Source organism: Orcinus orca, chromosome 7 (genome assembly GCF_937001465.1).
Source record: "Orcinus orca chromosome 7, mOrcOrc1.1, whole genome shotgun sequence".
Classification (NCBI taxonomy): Eukaryota; Metazoa; Chordata; class Mammalia; order Artiodactyla; family Delphinidae; genus Orcinus; species Orcinus orca.
In genome coordinates, this window is record NC_064565.1 from 95,308,943 (window position 1) to 95,330,495 (window position 21,553).

The following is a 21,553-nucleotide window of genomic DNA, read 5'->3' on the forward strand; positions in this document are numbered from 1 at the left end:
ATGCCGCTCTCCATACTTTTCAGAAGTATTTCATATGAAGGTTTAATGGAGGCAAATTCACCTTTATAGGTTCTATCAAGTCTGAAGAATCATATTATTCTTATTAATTATGCAAAAAAATGAAGTTTGCCCTAGGGGCATTAAAAGCCTATAATTTAAAAAAAAGCTTTGATGACATTAGTAGTCATTATGAAAATCCACAAGTAAAATTACATTATTTATAATGACCCTTAAGTTAGCCTTTAATATGTTTTCTTCATAAAACATACACTGTAATTAAAAATAAAACATTGCTGATCACCAACAAGAGATAAACTGGCTCTTCCCTCAACATACACACACACATCTACATGTATATGTACATATACACATGTATATATATGTGATATATGTGTACACAACATATATATTAAAATATATATAAAAAATCATCCATAGAAACAATAATTATTAATTGTATTTCATCAATAGAGAAACCAAGAGTCATGAACCACTAGCCTTAACTAAAAGGTTGATGTAAAACCAAGGAAATGAACCCAGAGGCCCAGATTAGAATGAACATCCTTTGTTTGAGTGAACATACGTTTTGTTGAAGAGTTAGGGAAAATTCTATATTTGAGGATTTCAGTGGTAAAAACAAGTCAGAAGTGTTATAAAATGGTTGAAGTATGCTCTCATGCCCATTGCAAATCAGTGATGCTGGCAGTTAACATTACAACTGCAGGACTTTGAAGGATTAACGGTTTCTGATATCAAAACAAAAGTTGTGGTAAACAGAGACATAAATCACAGAGGTCAAAAAATTATGAACTGTCTACCAGGTGTAGTGGAAAGAGAATATTGCTTCAAACAGCATCATGAGCCAAGCACTATATAAATGCCCATTAAACACAACCAGTGGAGATACTGCCTGATATGGTGCAATCAGTCAGCAGTTGGGTGACATCATATGTATTAGTGTTTTCTGATATCAACCCACAACTGGTTTATGGGGTTCTTTCCCTCTTTCCTAAACAGTGCTTTGTCTTTGATTACGCCAAATTGGAAGTTTTTAGAATAAAGTGAAAACAAATAGCCCTTGCATGCTTTAAAAGATTAAAAAATAGACTTATTGCCTTGGACGTAAAGTATGTTCAATAATTTTGTCCCTGTAGGAAGTGTCCACAAAAAACAGTCATCATTCTCTTTCTTACCATCTTCATAACAGAATATGTAAAGAGTATTGGCAACAAATTAATATTCAGATCCACACACACTTACAGAACACATACTGTATGCCAATCACTGTGCTAGACATCAGAAAGACAGAATAGAGTCAGAGAAGGTCTGTGCATTAAAGGAGGATAGAAGCTCATAGTAAAGTGGGCACATATGGAGTATAAACTTGAATGGATCAGTGATGCATGTAAGGCATTTAAGGAGGACCATCTGTAGTATAGCTTAGCAAGTATGCATGAGAGGGGAGGCTTCAGAGAGGTACTAAGGTCTAAGTATGGTTTGAAGGATGGATGTCCACCAGTTGGACAAGATGAGGGAAAAATTGCAGTTAGAGAGGACAAGCACAGGGTCATCAATAGCATAGTGTACTTGGACAAAGGTATATAATTCTGTATTTCTGAAGCATTATGTATATGGTGAGTGGTGAGCCTGAAAAGGTAAGAAGAGGCTAGATCCAAGAGGGGCCCCTTATATGTCATGATAGAGAACTTGAACTTCACATTTTATGCAGCATTCAATGTGGTGATGCGGGAGTTCTTTTTAAAATGGAGAGTGACACAATTATCATTGGAGCCTTGAAAACATCACCAGGTGCCAGTAGAGAGGATGGATTGCACACAAATATAGCTAAAGTCAGGAGTCTGCCACATTACAGAAGAAAAGTGATGAGAGTGAAATAAAGGTTGTAAATTGACCATCCATGAGTTGTATCCATTTTTCCCTTTTTTTGTTCCCACACTGAGAAAGTTTCAAACATCCTCTTTAGTTGGTTGCTGGCTATACTCCATCAAAGGCATCTGGTCCCCAGTTTGCCAGGGTCCTACCACTTACTATCACTTTTCAGAAATTCTGCTTTTATTATTTATGGTAATCATCCAGCTCCTACATGCATGGATGTCTGAATCTTCAACTAAACTAGGCCAGAAGGAACTAGGGAGAGAACAATTTCAAGGTACATTTATAAAATAAAATAACCATCCTTGGTAAATGACTGAACAATGAAGAAGAGAGTAAACTGAGAATAAGTCTATGCTTTTGACTTTTGTAATTTAGATAATAATGTAATTTAGATAATCATTTGGATAATGATTCCCTTAACTAGATATTATCCTAATGTAAATATATTTAAGAAATATATACTCTACCAGTAGGGAACTAATATTCACCAAGGAACTTAAGACTCTAAAGTCACATTCTACAGTATAAGCAAAGCCTCAAAAACTCCAAAAGATCTTTGACAGTCTATACACAAAGCCTCAGGAGGTGATAGACTATCCTGAACCTCAATACTATCTGTCCATAAAAAAGTATTTTCTTCAAAGTAATGAGAAATAAATTCAGGAAACCAGATGATAAGCTCTATTGTTTCTCCTAGCCACCTGACCATGATCAAAAGAAATAAAAACAGAAGCATCCACCTCCTTCCCAAACCATCAAAATACATTTGTATGGTTGCCTTGTAACTACGAAACATCATCGTACAAATGCACACTTTCAAATCATTAATTATGACTGTCATCTTAGTCCTACTCTCACACCCTGAATTAGAGTGTTGAATTCTATGTATTGCTCACAATAGGTTTCTCCACATCACAGTCATTGAAATAGGATTTTCTTACCAGAAGATCTCATTAGAATCACATTCTCTGGTAAATTCCTTCAAAATAAAATCACTCCTTAAATCAGAGTGTGATGAGATTAAGGAGGAAGACAGTTATTAGAACAAAAATAAACTGGATGAAGTCCCATGAAGTTTGAAGATGATAGAGGGATACTGCATTGGTTGAAAAGGATCCTCTTACTCTGCCCTGTAGCGATTCCCATGTCCTTGCCATGCCAGCTCAGGTGGAGTACATGATGGAAATACGAACACTGACAACAACCTCAGCTAACATGGACTGATTCTTAGAATGCGGCAGGCACTAACTAAACATGTCTACATTGGTAGGTTAACTTAATCCTATAGACGCATACTACTTTCATCTCATTTTAAATATGAGAAAACCAAGGCTAAGAGAGGTCAAGTTACTTGCTCCAAGTCATCTATTTAATGAGTGGTAGAACTGGGATTTGGTCCCTTGGTGTGGGACTTAAAGTCTGCATATTTAAGCCTATCTTATCTCTTGATGTGTCACCAGGTAGTGTGGGTATATAGAAATGAATGTACACAGTGAAGTCATAGCTTCAAAAGATCCTAGTACTTTTGCAGAAAAAAATTAAATATTATCAAATGTTTCTATGAACTCAGGGAACAATGAAGGTGACTGACATGTTTGTATTTATATTTAAAACTCAGCTAACTTATATAATCTTTTATAATTTAGCAGGAGTTTAAATTGTGTAAATTGGAAACTCAGTTCTTGCTTTGACCACAAGGTATGCAGGATGGTGGAGTGGGTTTGAGAATAGATTCTGGAGTTGATTGCTTGGCTAGAAGCCCAGCTCTGCCATGCTCTTGCTGTGTGACTCTAGCAAGTTAATAAACCTCTCTGTCACTCATCTTCTTCCTCTTTAAAACAGCCATAATAGCACTTATCACAAAGGTTGTTTTGATGATTAAATAGTATGTAAAGCACTTAAGGAGTAAGTGGCATGTAATAAGCACAGAACATGCAATGTTGTTCGATGGATATATATCAACAGTCCTAGTGCATAAGAATCACTTACCCTCATTAACTTGAATTGCCTATTTCAGAAAATCTGTGAACCTCAACTAATATATCACAGTGGGTGTTCAATAAATGTTTGCAAATGGTGATACATATACCCATAACATGCCCATCATTATTAATGTGTGGCTTCAAATTTCAGAATAATTACTGTTCGAAATATTATTTTAATAACAATGCACGTGAGGGTGCTGTCATATAAGGAGAAGGAAAAATTAAAGAATCTAATAAGAGATATGGTGCTTTCCATAAACATATCACATATTCAGGAATTTAGTGAAGATAAAGGTCATAAACAAGATAGGTCAAAAAATTTTCAATGCTGCAGGATGTTTTCCATGGGTGAATAAAACAGTAGATTTTCTGTACCAAAGAATCTGCCTTTTATCACTCAGCGCTGAGGGGCATTCTGGGTGGAGGTGTTTTCGGGGCATTTTGTCTACTTCTTGATCCAAGTGCTGCAATTCTGATTTTACTCAAACTACTCAGAATTTACTATCACCACACCACTCAGAACTTTACCATTTTCATACTTGCTCTAAATGCCTTAATGAGTTTTCAAGACTGCTTATTTACTGTTTTGCTCATACCTCTTACAATATGCATCAATAAACACAAACTCGCTAGGGAAAGTCAAATTTTACTCTTGACCTTCAGGAATGCACTTTAATACAAAACCCAAGGATAATTTTATTACAACTGAATTTAAAGTTTTAATCTCTGGTTAGAATTGACTCATATAAACTGCTCTATGGAAAAAAAATCAGTGACTGACAATTTTAAAATATTGGTATCAATGAACACCTAGCAATGACCTTCTTTTCAATCTTATGATATTGACTCACAGCTGTCTAGCAAAAATGCCTCATGATTATGCTTTAATCCAACGTTAAAATGCATTCTGCCCAGCTGCAGGAAGCTAACGGAAGTCAAGAGAGACCAGACTATTTCTGACAATAAATATTTGCTTCCCATATATAGGCCAGGCGACATTTTCATCAAACACGTGTGTGGAGCTAAAAATTTCAAGTTGTAGTCAGTTCTCATAGGCATTAATCTCTGGAATTAGCAAGAGTACATTTTTTTTCTGTTTTCATTCTAATAACCTGAAGCTTTCTGAATAACAGGAAGCTTCAGGAAAACTACCTTCAGATGAAAATCGCTCCTCTTTTCTACCTTTCCTTCTGAAAGCAATTGTACCTGTGAGGGGAAAAAAAAAAAAATCTAACTCTAATGCTCTCTGCTATTAGGGCTGAAGATATGAGCATGTTCAAGGGAAGAAAAAGACCTTTTTGGATGAAGTGACTGACTTTATCCAAATAGTACATGGAGAGAAACTAAGGGGGCTCTGTAATTGAATCAACTGAGAAGTCTTTTCAACCAGCAAAAGCTGGTCCATGGCACAGTAGAAAGAACCCAGAACTTAGTGTTGCAAGAGAGAAGAAGTCCCAGACATGCTGCTCACAAGATTTATGACCACAGGTACTCAATTCGCCTCTTCTATAAAAGTCACAAATTGGCCTAAATGATCTCTGAGGTGTTCTCTAGCTTTAAATCTTTATTCCATGATGGAACTGGAAAATATATCTATCTAAAATATTAAGTGGTGGCCAATAATAAACACAGATAACAGTAAAGAAAGAGGTAGAGTAGATGTCTCCCTTCAAATGTTTAGGGAGAACAGTGAACACGTTTTACTAAAAGTCAGTTTAGTGCATCTGATGTTTAAACCCTGGCTACTTACTATCTGTGTGATCGTGGTCAATTTATTTGTGTTTCCTTTTCTTTATTCGTTAAATGGGGATAATAATAGTATCTACCCTGAGGATTGTCTTGAGGATTCAATGCCTTAATGTTTGTAAAACACCTAGAACATTCAATATTCTAAGATACCATGTGTTAAATAAATGATCTCAAATTCATCCTTCTGATGAAAAATACAATTCAACCACTATAAGAGAAAGAAAAGGCAGCCAACTAAAACACCTACTGATTACTCAGCACTGTTCGGTGTGGTGACTTCTGTTTCTCATTCTATTTGTCCCTGAATGTTCTTCCTCTTATGCTGCTCAGGAAGAAAAGCAGATTCACATGGTTGTCCCAGACTGGCTTGGCATTAATACTACAGTTTAATTCTCACATTTTCCAACTGCACCTATGATCTTCAAGAGACTTGGTCAGGTTGCAGTTCTTAAGAAGATTTTGCAATATTGAGGACAACTGAATTTCCATCATTTTAATAGTGTGTAGTGAAAACATTATTGGTTGCTATTCAAATTTAGTTCCAATAATATATTTGTGTGTGTGTGTATGCGTGTGTGTGTATCTATACATGCATGTAGTAGATACTATGGTGTGCCACCCAGAAACCTCTTCAGGCCCAAGTCCTCCTAATCTCAGCTTCTGGGAGTGTTGACTGCTGAGGGCTCTCATCTTGGCTGCTTTTGTTTTGAGGCAGTGACACCCGCCAACCCAACTACAAGGGGAGCTGCTTTGCCAGGGGTTCATCCTCTCACCGGAGGCAGCCCACATCCAATAATTTGTTGATGTTGAGTTACAAAGGCCATACCTCTCTTGACAACTATGAAGAGCTCTTCTAATTCTGGGACACCCCATGGGATTGAATGATTCCTTTGTTGCAGTTTTATCATAGCTGAACTTTTCCTTCTACCTAATACTGCTTTTTCACTGTCTGATAGGTGTTGTTCTTGAGAACACTTAAGAAAAACTTCCTACATGCAAACTTTTCTCAGAGATTGTTTTCTAGGAGCCAACCTAAGGCAATGTGTGTGACTTGTTTTCTTTTAGGATCTCAAGTACTCAGAATTTTAAGCTAACCACACTCTATAATTCATGCACACTATGATCATTGTTTCCCTCTATCCTCTACATCAACCCCATCCTTTATCCATCATAAATATTAACAATAATGTTTTTAATACATATCCTTTCAATCTATCATCTGCATGTTTATTTCTTTTTATCTATATTTTCTAACAAGTGCTTTGTGTTATTTCTAATATATAAATAGTATTGTGTATTAAATAGGATCATGTTTTACTCATTAGGCTTTTTTTAGATTCAAACATGTTGCTATATGTAATCCAGTTCTCATAGCTGCACTGGATTATACATATGAATTCACAGACATATACACTTGTATAACACAGACATGCACTGTCAGTTGTCTATTCCCCTATGGAAGGGTACCAAACTTAACTCCATCTCTTTGACACTGCAAACAAGACTGAATTGAACATTAATACTATTTGTAAAATGCTATAAATTGGCTTCACAACATAAATTATCTGCTATGTAGTACTAATTTCAGTGTAGGAGAATCTAAACAAACAATAATAGTAATAGTCACTGTGGAAGATACAACATGGAGCAATTTCTTGTTAACTGAGAATACTGAAACCACATGGGAAAGACAAAACATAACTGTGTATATTATCATTATATATGTTTGTATCTATTAAATAGTTGACCTTTATTTACACACTCGGTGCCAGGGGACTGTTTTAAGTGCTATATATACAGGAATTTACAAGAACTCAATGAGATCTCTGCTACTATTATTCCCATTTTAAGATGAGGACGCTGACACACAGAAAAGTAAAATAACTTGCCCAAAAGTGATAGCTAGTGCATGGCAAAGCCCAGAAGGACCAAGATTTGAGTGCATGCAGCTTAACTCCAAAGCCAACAATCTTAACCATTACTCTATATGACCGTAGGTATCAACAGACTATATAAAACTAAAAAAAGACAGTATATACAAGTGAATTGTTGTTATATAGACAATAAATGCTCTAAGAGTTCAACCAAGAGAAAACTCTTGTACATAATACTCATTTAAAACTTATAAACAAACTTTAGTTTTTCTGGGTTTCCTAGGACAGTACCTCTGGAAGCACTTTACAAACCAACATTTGTGAATTCAACTATGCACTTTCAACAATTTGAAGATTCCCTGGCATTTACCTGGCACTCAGTACATGTTTGTGGTTGGATTAAATAAACAATAAGACCAAAAGTTTGAAAGGCTGTCCAGACAGTAGCTTTTTCTTTGCAATGTAAATAGAACAAATGTAAAATCTGTGATATTTATGATAGGAAGGAGGAAAACAAACCCTGCAACAGTTAGGCCAAACCCCAGATGGTAATATTAGAGTACCAAGGAATGTGAATGAGGACACTATTTAAAGATTCCTGAGGTTGGCAGGGGTAACATAATTTTTTTCTTCTTGTTTCCTACAATTTCTTCAAATATTTCTTCAGAAATTTTATTTACCACCTTTCGCAAGCTTTTGAAAATTTCCATTGGAAGAATTTGCAGAACAGCCTCCTTGAGACTCAAAATTTCTCTTAAAGAAACAACAAAATGAAACCAATAAAATTAATAAACAAAAAGAGTAAGTTAAAAAGTATATGTGAGAAGCCACTGCTTTCCTACTAAATAAATATTTATTTCCTAAATAAATAAATAAATAAATAAGGTGAAAAGCTCATCTGCCTAGATCAAGAGAATACTAAACATGCTACTGTTCTCCCCTCTCACTGACCTCTTGTCAATATGATTACAGATGGGAGGAGTGAATCGTATAGTGTCCATACTCTCTTAGAGAAGTAAACCTAAAATGGATTACTTCTGCTCCTTAGGCAGCTGATCAATAAAGATGTGGACTGTAATGAGAACAGATATGTCTGTGGGTTGTAGTAGTTATCCTCTGTGTCTCTTTAGAAATTAATTAAAAATAAATGAAGTGTGCAACCTATTAATACAGCTACCTCTAGATCAACAGATAGAAACTGAGCCTTTCTCTGAGCATACATATTATGCAAATACATTCAAACACTATAGAGAGGCCTTAGTTATAACCAAACAGAAACAGATCATTTCTAATATTCTCTAATTTCACAGAATTGCATGCTACTGGCTAGAAACCATAAAGTTCAGTGGGTGGGAATACGTATGCCATAGTTTCCTTCTTAGGACAATTATATCAATTTTTATGAGGTATTCTCTTTACAAAGCAAAACTTTTGCCATAATACAAAGCTAAAGAATCTCAATAACTATTTTCCTGTGTGGTATATTCACATATGAGCCTTGGCAGTTGAGTTTATTGATAACTACTGAATATTTTTAAATAAGTATCTTCCCATGGAAAAAAATGTAAAATTCCTAGAACACTAAAAGCTCTCATGTGATTTGAGCCAATTTACTGTCTACATGTAATATGTGTCATTCAATCCAATTCTGCCTCTATCTTATTTGGATGTCAATGGACTTGGTCCATCTATGCAAATGCTTACCCAGCACATGTAAAACTTGAAATGGTGTACCATACGTTCCCTCTGAAAGTCACCCAGCTACTTCCCAACACTTCCTCTGACCCCTGCTCCTCTTACTCAGGGGCCTTCCTTCTCAAAATCTTCAGAAGGATCTGAACCACAGCTTCCAGCTTCCATCTCAATCCATTGTTGATTTGGAAGCCCATGTCCTTGTTTCAACCTTTGTACTCTCCCTCTGACAGAATGCTAGGAATTTATCTCTAGTCCTAGCATAAGGACATAAGAGAAAGCATATACCCTGAGAAAACCATAATTCAAAAAGAGTCATGTACCAAAATGTTCATTGCAGCTCTATTTACAATAGCCAGGACATGGAAGTAACCTAAGTGTCCATCAACAGATGAATGGATAAAGAAGATGTGGCACATATATACAATGGAATATTACTCAGCCATAAAAAGGAACAAAACTGAGTTATTTGTAGTGAGGTGGATGGACCTAGAGACTGTCATACAGAGTGAAGTAAGTCAGAAAGAGAGAAACAAATACCATATGCTAACACATATATATGGAATCTAAAAAAAAAAGGTCAGAAGAACCTAGGGGCAAGACAGGAATAAAGATGCAGACCTACTAGAGAATGGACTTGAGGATATGGGGAGGGGGAAGGGTAAGCTGGGACAAAGTGAGAGAGTGGCATGGACCCATATACACTACCAAACGTAAAATAGATAGCTAATGGGAAGCCGCTGCATAGCACAGAGAGATCAGCTCGGTGCTTTGTGACCACCTAGAGAGGTGGGATAGGGAGGGTGGGAGGGAGACACAAGAGGGAGGAGACATGGGGACATACATATATGTACAACTGATTCACTTTGTTACAAAGCAGAAACTAACACACCATTGTAAAGCAATTATACTCTAATAAAGATGTTAAAAAAATAAAAATAGAAAAATAAAAACTAAAACTAAAAAAAAAAGAAATACCTGCTTTATACCTTGGCTCATTTTCTATCCCAACATTACCATAGAAGGAGCAGATATCATCGCATACCTATAACATGAGGATGATTTAGCTCTATTTAAACTGATAAGTTGTATTCTGAGTTTCTGCTGTCTTCATAGGCTTGGGGATACATATGGTGTCACAGTAATGACACAAATTTCACTGTTTCTTGGACCAACCTGCTGGCAGAGCACTTATTGCTACTTGCCCCTTTGAAGCCTTTTCCAGATATTTCTGGGGTTCCCAAGGGAGCCTGCAGATGTTCATAAATACTGTCTTGCTTCTTTTTCTCAGGGCTCTTCAATGATATATTCAGTCATTAAACTTTAAGCTGGAGCTGCTGTGGAAATGCTATCTTTGCTGAGGCTGCTATCTCTTGGTTCTTCAGAAGTTGCAGCTTATGATAATTCAAAAGAGTGAATGATGCCTTTCCATCCTCTCCTCCTCACCATGTCAGAGCACCACTGTCTTGTGCACAGCCTTGGCGAAGTGCTCTACCTGCTTCTGAACTCTGCACCATATTTTGCCCCCAGCTCTACCAGTAGATATTGTTGAGACCCTAGCCTCAAAGTCCCCTTCAGAACTTCTTCAGTAACTTCAGCTCCATACTCCTTAAAGAGTCAGACCTAGTCCAAGTGGTATGCATGGAAAACGGTTACATCCCTCTTTGCTTAACTCTCCTCTCTTTGACCTCATGCACTTTCCATAATTTCGTCATCTTCCATTACTCTTCAACACATGCACACATACGCACAAGCTGTCATGTGCATGTCCTGAACCATCTGTCTCTCTTACAGCTGAAAAAAGTCCTCAAGTAACTTGACCCAGCATGTCACTCTTGCTTTTCTTGGAATTCCTCACCTGGAAATCTATGGTCCAAGCCAACCTGAAAATTCTCTTGGCTCTTTTGTCTTTGCACTCACTGTTCCCTTCACCTGTAACACCCCTTCACCACACACTGATACACTCTTCCTATCATGCTTCAGACACAGACTTGGTTAAATCTTAACACTCTGTTAGATCACAAATTAGATGTTATTTCCTCCACAAAGCCTTCCCTCACTCCCAAGTAGACTGTGTCCTTCAATGATATGACCTCAGAAGGTTCAATTTTCCCTATCGACCTCAATCTGTCTATCTGTTTATCTTAAACTAAACCCTGAGATCGTCAATCTTGATAAAATAACTTTCTATGTACGGCTAAATCAAAGTCCTTTTATAACGCAGAAAGAACATGCACTTATATTTATGTTAGTCTGCAACTTCTATGCTAAAGCTTTAGAAATACTACACAGCATATTACACAGTGTTATCAATTTCATGTGAAAGGTAGAAAAAACCCTCAAATATGTCTGATTCCCAATTAAACACTCATCTACTGACATGATTAGTTTGTAAAACTATTTTTAAGATAATTAAGCACCACAGAGAGGAATGGAAGTAGAGAGCTATGTTCTGCCTTGTTCAAAACCTTAAAGATTTAATCTGATCACCTTTCATTCTTTTGCTGCAAACCCTTATGGATTGTGAACTGCTTGGAGTTGTGATGGTGTGCTCCTGCTGAGATGACATAAATCAATTTGACCCTCCTCACATTTACCAATTCCATCACATTTTAGGCAGTCAGTAAATAGTAGTCAATTGATTGATTTCCTCTTCTCCCTTCTGCATCTATTTATCCATACTCCTTCTATTGCCTCTGAATCACCAGGTTAGCAGAGAAGGAACTCAAAACAATAATAAATATACTCACATACATACAGTTTCATAACAACTAAAAGTAAAAGAAGAAGAAAAAGGATAATAAATGTTTAATATTACTGGAAGTAAATTTGTATTGTTAAGGATGATTTTTATTATATTGTCCCTTGCTTTCTTTCTTTTTTATTTTTAGATGTTACATATCTGCAACTTTTCCAGCTTACTTGGATGTGCTGCAAATTGATTAGTGAATATTTTTACTTCCAGGAATCTTGGGGGTTTTGTGCTAAAAACTATCTGTTTTTCTACGAAGGTAGGGAAATCAGGGTGTTGTTCATGCCCACTGTCAAAATGGAATTTGAATGCTGCCCTCTTTATCTGTGCTTCTTTCTACTTCACAGAGTTATGCAGTTAATACCTCACATGGAAGAAAGTTGAAACAAACATCCCACAAACCATGTTCTAAAACATCATCCACAGCCCATTCCTGTTCATCTTTGACAATTAGAGAGTGGAATATGATGATGAGTGTTAGGTCTAGAACAAAAATCCCCAGGCTTCAATATTAGCTCAATCACTGACTAAATGCAGCTGTGTGACCTTAACCATGTTAGTGAGCTTCTCAGTTTGCCAGTCTCTTCGTCTATTAAATGGGGAGGGAGACGCAAGAGGGAAGAGATATGGGAACATATGTATATGTATAACTGATTCACTTTGTTATAAAGCAGAAACTAACACACCATTGTAAAGCAATTATACCCCAATAAAGATGTTTAAAAAATGGGGATAATAATAGCACCTTTTTCATTAGGTTGTGATGAGAATTAAATGATCTAGTCCTTATAAAACTCTTAGAATGGTGCCTCATCAAAACACTCAACGTTGTTGGTTATTATTATTGTCCCCTTTGTCCAGCACCTTGCATTATAGATGATTCTTATTTTTCAGAATTTCACCTTTCAATCAACTAGCAATTTTTTCAGATGTTTTCAAGCATACTTTTATTCTTAGAATCTCAAAGATCATCTATCACCCAACAACCACATGTCTTGGTATTGCTGTCTTTCATAGAGTAGTTTAATTTCAGCAAAATTTTATTTTGTGTTTATACACTTTTGTTTCTTTGTACAATTATCTGAATGACACTTCATCTTGATGTTCAAAATAAAACAGGGTAAAAAAATTAAAAATTTTCTCATGAAATTAATAAAATTAAGACATATAGAGAAATCATTAAAGATGCTGAAATTAGCATATCTTTAGCCTCTGCTGTGTACTCATTGAACTTAAGCTAATTGACTATATATGAAGTTTTAAAAGAGCAAAACTGAAGCACACGAAGGAAAAGCTCTACATCCATCACTGTAGATGAGGAGTAAGGGTAATGGAAAATTAGAGATTTTATGATACTCTTATCTATTAATCTCACTTATAACATGTAGATCTATTGTTCACATTTAAGATTTTTACTCTTGCTTCTTTTATGAATACATTATATATAAAAATTGGGGCCATCTCATATTTGTATATATGTATACATATTCCACTGGGCTATCAGCTATTAAAAAGAACTGGAAGTAAGACATTATTTATCTCCTCTTGATCTATTTCTAGCTTATTATATATATAATAGTCATTGTGTATAAAATTCATTCTACATATAGTTGAAAAAGATAAAGAAAGTTTTCTTGTTTCAACAGTTATCTATTGAGTAGCTATTATGTGCTGCTGGGCACTCTGCAAATGGTCTTACATATAAAGATAATATAGTGTTTCCTTCAAGTTATTCATTGCTTGGTGCGAGAGATATACATGGGCACAATAGAAAATGTAAAGGAAGTGTTCTGAAAGTACAGAAAAAGGGGAATGTAACACTTCTTGTGTTGATTACAGAAGGTCTCTCAGAAAAGGTGAAATTTAAGCTTAAGATTGAATGAAACATAGATATTTAAATTTTTTGCTATGATACAGTAAGAGTATTCTAGACAGGATATAAAGCATGTAAAAAACCATACAGTCCTAAAAGGTAATAATATGTTTGGAAAAAAAATTCAAGAAGTTCTTTGAGGATGGGACAGAAGTTGACAAGGGCTAGAAGTGCCACAAGTAAGTGTCTAACTTAATTGTTACTATCTAATAAGACATGCAAAGGAGTCACTGGAAGTTTGATAAACGAATTGACATGATCACACTTGGTAATTGTGCGAAGAGTAGACAAAGACAAAAGAGATTAGAACGAATCAAGGAGATTGATTAAGATGTATAATACTAGTTCAGATAGCAATGGTTTAGCATTTGACTAATGCAGTAACTTGGAGAATTAATTCTAGGTTGAGAACAGCAGATAAAGACGGAAGCTCATCAGTGATAATAAAGTCAAAAGAGAGGTGAGAGAATGTAAATTTTTCCAGGGAAAACTCAGGGAAAAGTATTATTGTTAAGTGAGTGGGTAACAGAAAAGGAAACTAACAAAAGTGACTGAACGTACTAGTGGTCAGATTCATAGAAGAACATGATGGAGTGGTATTGTGGAATTGGAGAGAAAACACGAGAGAATTTCAGGAAGGTGAAACTAATGGCGGTGTTAGGTACAATAGAGAGATTAAAATAAAAAAAGATAATTGAATGGAGACTCTTGAGTTTGTAAATGGGAACATTGGTGTGTTAGTCATCTCAGACTACCACAAAAATGCCATTCTGTCTGTAGCCCCTCAAAGTTCATGTTCTTCTGACATGCAACATATATATATTCTATTCTAAGAGCCCCAAAGTCTTAATTTGTTTCAGCATCAACTCTAAAGTCTAAAGTCTCATCTAAATATCATTTAAATCAGATATGGATGAGACTTCAGGTGTGATTCATCCTGAGGCAAAATTCCTCTCCATCTGTTAACCTGTGAAACCAGACAAGTTATGTGCTACCAAAATACAATGGGGGATAAGCATAGGATAGATAGTCCCATTCCAAAATGGAGAAACAGGAAAGAAGAAAGGGTGATGTGTCCCAAGCATATCCAAAACCTAACAAGGTAAATTCCGTCAGATCTTAAGGCTCAAGAATAATCATTTTTGGTTCAATGTTCTGCCTTCAGGACCTACTGGGGTAGCAGCCCTGCCTCTGCAGAAGAGCTGGGCAGGGGTCCCATCCCATCCTCCATCACTCCATAGGGCAGTCCCAACTCCATGGGTTTGGGTAGAGGCTGTCTGGCCTGTGTAAACCAAGGCACTGGCCTTATTCATTTCTTTTTTTTTTTTCTTTGCGGTACGCAGGCCTCTCACTGTTGTGGCCTCTCCCGTTGCGGAGCACAGGCTCCGGACGCGCAGGCTCAGTGGCCATGGCTCACGGGCCCAGCCGCTCCGCGGCATGTGGGATCTTCTCGGACCAGGGCACGAACCCGTGTCCCCTGCATCGGCAGGCGGACTCCCAACCACTGCGCCACCAGGGAAGCCCCCTTATTCATTTCTGAATTACCTTTGAGACATTTTTCCCTCTTCTTAAAGAAGAGTGTGCATTCACAGCCAAATAGCTCCATTTTCTGAAGAGCTACTCAAGGAATTTAACAGCCTTCCTTCATTTTGTCCTGTCTCCATCCCCTTCAGTTCAAACTGGCAGTGTTTCTGCTTATATAATCTCATAAACTCTTTATTGATTGATATTCCAGCCATACCCTTGGTGTTCTCTTTAGAACATGCTTTCTAAATTTTTGCAATATGGATAGGCTGATAATTTTTCAAATCCTTAAGTTTTGGTTCCTTTTCACTTAACAATTCCTTCTTCAATTCATTTCTCTCCTTTTACATTTTATTATAAGTAGTCAGGAGGAACCAAGGCCCTCCTTCAACACTTTGCTTAGAAATCTTCTCGGTGAAATATTCAATTTTATTGTTCTCAAGTTCTAACTTCCACAAAACACTAGAATGCAAACAGCCAACGAACACAATTCAGCCAAGTTCGTTGCCACTTTATAACAAGGATCACCTTCCTTCCAGTTTTCCGTATGTTTCCTCATTTCCATCTGAGACTTCACCAGAATCACCTTTAACATTGATATTTCTGGCATTCACCTCAAAACTCTTCCAAACTCTACCCACTTCACAGTTCCAAAGCTGCTTTCCTATGTTTAGGTATTTACTACAACAGCACCCCAAAGTGTATATTAGTTATCGCAGGCTGCCGTAACAAAATACCATAGACTGAGTGGATTAAAGGACAGCAACTTATTTCTCACAGTTCTCGAGGCTGGTTAAGTCCAAGATCAAGGTGCCAGCCAATTCAGTTCCGTGGGGAGGGGTCTCTTCCCGGTTGGTAGGTGGCCACTTTCTCACGTCTCCTCACTTCTTGTAGGGGCATTAAACCCACCCTCATGACCTTATCTAAACCTAATTCCTTCCCACCTCTAAATACCATCGAATTGGGAGTTAGGGCTTCAACAAATGAATTTGGTGGGGGGAACACAATTCAGTCCATAACAACAAGGTCTAGTGACCTTGTTGAAAGCCACTAGATTGCAGTGGACTCGGGGGAAAGCAAGGATTTGAGAACGGATGGTCAACAAAAAATTGTGTTCCTTTTAAAAAGTAAATAAATAAATAGGCAGTCACTTTAGGAAGAAGAGATAAGTTTGGGGTTGTTCATTCACCAGTCCTAGAGAACTGATATAAAGGATGCATGAGAGGAGCCAGTGAGTCAGAAGAGACTGATGATCCAGGAATGAGAAGAAATCATGGAGAAATGCTGCAGCTGGGATGAGAGCAAGAGTGAAGGTAAAAAAGGTAAGCTACGTAAAGGAAGAAAGACAATGCTTTCTCTGAATCAACAGTGAAAGAAAAGCTGGCCGCTGGAAAAGAGCAACAGTGCAGAAATTCATGCCCTTCTATCATTATTTTGCTTGGTAAATTAGGAAACAGTAACACATTCTCAGAATGAGAGAAAATATGAGACAGAGAGAAGAGGTTCAAAGTGGCTCAAAGGAGGGACATTGTTCGGGTTTCACTGTGTGCACAAACAGGTGTCCATGGAGAGGGGAAAGGAAGCTCACAGGAGCCTCTTCACAAGGTAAAGATAGTCAGAGAATACTGAAGGCCAGTATAAGACAGAAATCATAAGCTTGTAATTGCATCAAATGGTGTGAGTATTTTATTGTCCTCAGAGGCACAGAAACAGAGTAACTGGATATTTGGGTTCATCCAGGGAAAAGTATTAGCAGCTAAGCAAGATAGGAAGACAGAGAACAGAACAAACAAAAACAATTTTGTAAAAATACACAAAAGTTAGAAAAAATACACAAATCTTTGAAACTCAGAATGATTGTAGACATTAGCGTGAATTTTGAAGTTGGTTTATTCTTCAAGGGCTTTCTTACTACACACACACAGAGGTCACAAAATATGTCTTCCCATCTAAATATTTAAAAAATAAAATCACTTTTTTCCCAGAATTCTATTTAAAAAACTTTATTTTAAGCTTAATATCAAAACTTGGAAGTATCAGACAACGATTGTAGAGCAGCCGGTAAAGATGTATATTCTAAAACAATGAGACAAGAAGAGTAACTTTTTAATCATATTACAAGGCATTTTTCACTATTTGACTTATTTTAACAATTGGCTTCCAATAATTCCCTCTACATTTGTAGTTACAAATGATCCATGTCTCCTACAGAATTTAATTTTTAATCATCACATATTTTTAAATAAGTGAGGATTTTTTTCACATGTCACAATATACAACATTTAGCTAAAAGGCCCTACATTAGGAAAACTACAGACCCTCTATAAACCACTGAAAGAGTAGTACGATGAAGCAACACAGACAAGCCAAGGAAGTGAATATATAGATTTAATGAAACCAGTGGCCTTAGGTTCAAAAATCAGTGGGTTTATTTTGCTGTCAGAGTGAATTTATTTGAATCATAACTTCTATATTCCTTTTCAATTGTAATAATGTTTGGCAAAGTTGAACTACCTTTATATGGGTTCACAGTATTCAATTTCATTTTTAAAACATCTAATGCAAATTTAATACTTTTACTTTTTACGACAAGACTTAGCTCAGTCTGAAATAATCACTGTATTAACATTTTTTACTCATTCAAATAGTCCAATTCATTATTACAAAAACAGCAAGCTTCCCCAGCCTGTCATTAATTCCTACTGTTTTAATTACAAGAAAAAAATACTTTATGGAAAGCTTTTGTGGATAATGCCACTGTAAACACAATCTTGTGTAAAGATATGAAAATAAAATGGAGTTGTTTTTTCTACATCAATATTCTAGTAGAAATAGCATGTTTTGGGCCAAAAATTTAAAGTCCTAAAACATCATGGAGCTTTCTTTGAATTTAGTCACAAAGAGGCTGCTTAGAACTACATATTAATTTTGACTATTTGGAAACACTAAGGCTACATTCAAGACCAACATTTTTATAAAACAGCTCTATATCCACTAGGATTTAACAGATTTTTTTTTTACTGCCCTCCAACCAAACTTAGTTTCTGCTCCTATATATTGTGATTACATGTAAATGATTGTCAGTATCAGGAGATTCAAGTTACTCAAATCTTAAAATTAAGTGCTACATAAGATTTACGCAGAAACAAAATCCAACTTTTGAGATAAGTAATTAGTAAAATGTTTAAATCAGTCTTTACAAAACTCACTACTTCCTTTAGAATGTATGTTACGAGGAACATGGCTGGGGTTGTAGAGTGAGGAGAAACCTCATAGTGTATATTTTTTAGCTTTAATTTTTATTATTATTATTTTTAACATAAATCAAAGTATATCACTGAGGGACATGCTTCTGAATTTTCCACCCCAAAGAAAGTGAGTTTAAATTCAAACACTGTTGGAGGATAAGGAACTTGGGCAAAAAACTTTAGCAACCACTCACAATCTTCCAGAAGTGACAGGCAACTGTATATGTGCATTTCCACCCAACAACAAAAACAACACACACACATATAATGCAATGCAGACTGTGATAAATGCTATAATGGAAGTACAAAGACCTATGCACACATGGGGGTTAAAGAGGAATTCTGAATGGAGAAATTAACAATGTTTACTAACAAAAATAAGACTAGTTATATTTTAAAGGACCAATAATGTTTGGAATTATTTTAGTAAAGCTCCACTCTATTTAAATAAAAAGTACCCATTTACTCTTTTAAGATTAAACACAAGAATAGGTAAAATATTTTCTGTAACAAGGAATTACTTTAATAAAATGTTTAAAATATGTATGTAGATCTGTGTTAGATTTCTGTTAGCATTGAGGTCATGTATCATATATCTTCTTCTGAGTATGAGAGGATAGTTTACTAAAAAATGTGCAGAACTAAGAACTGCTAGAGGTTAAAAAAAATTAAAGGCACCTTCCTACTCTCACGATATTTAAAATCTCTTTGGGCAAACTATATTCAAATAAACTTATTCAATATATTTCAGCGCTCCCAAATAAAAAGACCAGTCAATAAATTTATTAACCACTATTCTATTTAGCATAAACTTTAATCATCTTTATGAACTAAAATTATTTATATCTAGCTATTAATACACATGAGTACTTAATAGTGTACTTCATAATATAATTTGATAAATCATGTTTAATTAAATTTATTGGTGATAACATTTCTGAATTTCTATCAGAATTATTAGGCAGAACTAGACAGAATTTAACTTGAAAACAAGTTGCATTTATATGTTACTACAGTACTGTCCTGAAATGCTTTGGATGGTATAATATTACTAGCAGAATATTGAAACTGGTATGAAAATAAGATGTTTCCTCATGGGTTTAAATGTTTTAAAAAATCTAACATTTTATATTTTACAGTCAGTCCAAAGTTCAGCTACTATTTTCACTTATTAACATTTGAGTTAAGGCATTGAGTTTATTAAATTAGCAAATGATTATTCATTATAATATAACCATAATTTGAGCCCTGACTCATGTATGTGTTAATTGTTCTTTTCTGTTGAGGACAGGAGCTTATATCCACTTTTTAAACTAAATAGACATAGTTCATATGCAATTTAGATTAAATCTGAGAAGGAAATAGCACACACACCATCTGTGAAGAAATATCCTCATCCCTAATTAATATGTACCATGTATTATTGCCCATTTCATTACTATAGACAAGTTATAAAATATAAAGTTGGATTTAATAAAAGAAAGTTAATTTAATGGAAATGAGGAATTACCTATAGGGATATTGTAGATGTTGGCTACAATATTCTATGGCTAGGGAAGGATAACTTATTCTCTTGTAAGTCAGAGACCTGCTTGTTAGTGTACTTAGAAGAAGATAGGAAGGAGCCTCTAGTGGCTGACTAAGGAATAGATTATCATTCAACAAGTATTTATTGAGAATCTACTATATTCTAGGCACTGTGATATAACAGGAAGGATTTATATAGTGGTAAACTCTCATATAGCACTTGTTAAGTGATAAGCATGGTTGTAAGCACTTTACACAACAACCCCATGAATAATAGTACTAATTATTAATTAATATTTATTAATAATATTAATTATACTAATTAATTATTGTTATTATTTTCATTTTACAGATAAACTGAGGCATGGTAATATTAAGTGACTTTCCTAAAAACACACAGTGAACAACAGAGTTGTCGACAATTTGACTTCAGGTCTATGGAATTTGACAAGTCTATAAGAAAGCCAATGTGCCTGGGCAGAAATAATGAGATGGGAACTTGGTGTGAGACAAGGCTAGAAGGGTATATAGGGGTTAACACTTGGATCCATGTTCAGGACTTTGACTTTCATCCTATGGGCAATGAAAGTCACTGGGGTGTTTTAACAGAGAAGGCTGGGAAGAAACATAACTGGAATACATTTTGAGAAAATTCTACTGGCTACAGTGTGCAAGACTGATCAGAGAGGGAAGAAAAAGTGAAAATTAGAGCTAAGAGGTTATTTTATAGTTCAAGTGAGAGATGATGGCAGACCGCACTAGGGTGGTGGTAGTAATGGTGGTAGAGATGAATAGAAGTAGATTGACTTGTAAGATAAGAGCTAATATCAACAGTACTTAATATCAGATAGAAATGGAACATGAGAAAGACAAAGTGTCAAGGACAACTTCAAATTTTTAGTTAGTGCTACTTACTGGACAATGATATATGCAGGACTAGCTTTTACATTATTCTGGTTTCTGCTTAAACATCCCCTCAGAGAAGTCTTCTCCAAATGTTTGAACTAAAATATCATTCTCCCCTCTGTAAGCCTCTAAATCCTTATCTTGCTTTATTTTTCTTCATAGCACTTATGACTACCTGACATAGAAGCACGTCGCTTATTCCCCTTATTTGTTGTCTGCTTCATCAACTATACTGAAAGCACCATGAGGGCAATTTGTCATTTATACTTACGTTGTAATCTCTATCCTTTAGAACACATGCATATCACAGATGCACAATCAATACCTATTGAATGAATAAATGAATGAATGTGAGTCACCAGAAGATGCGGAATGGTTGAAGTTGTGGATATGGGTTAGATTCCTCCACAGAGACCAACGAGAGAACACATATGTAAGCGATAAGCAAAACGAAGAAATGCAGGGAAAGAAAACTGAGATGACAAAGTTAGGGGGAAAGGAGAAAGTCCAACAAAGAGCAATGCAGT

At 35.8% G+C, this 21,553-nt stretch overlaps 1 protein-coding gene across 1 annotated transcript in view; it reads right to left on the minus strand.

Annotated features, from left to right (window-relative positions):
- Positions 1–21,553, minus strand: part of ERBB4 (erb-b2 receptor tyrosine kinase 4) — a 310,925-nt gene that overhangs the window by 53,476 nt on the left and 235,896 nt on the right. The window lies entirely within an intron of this gene.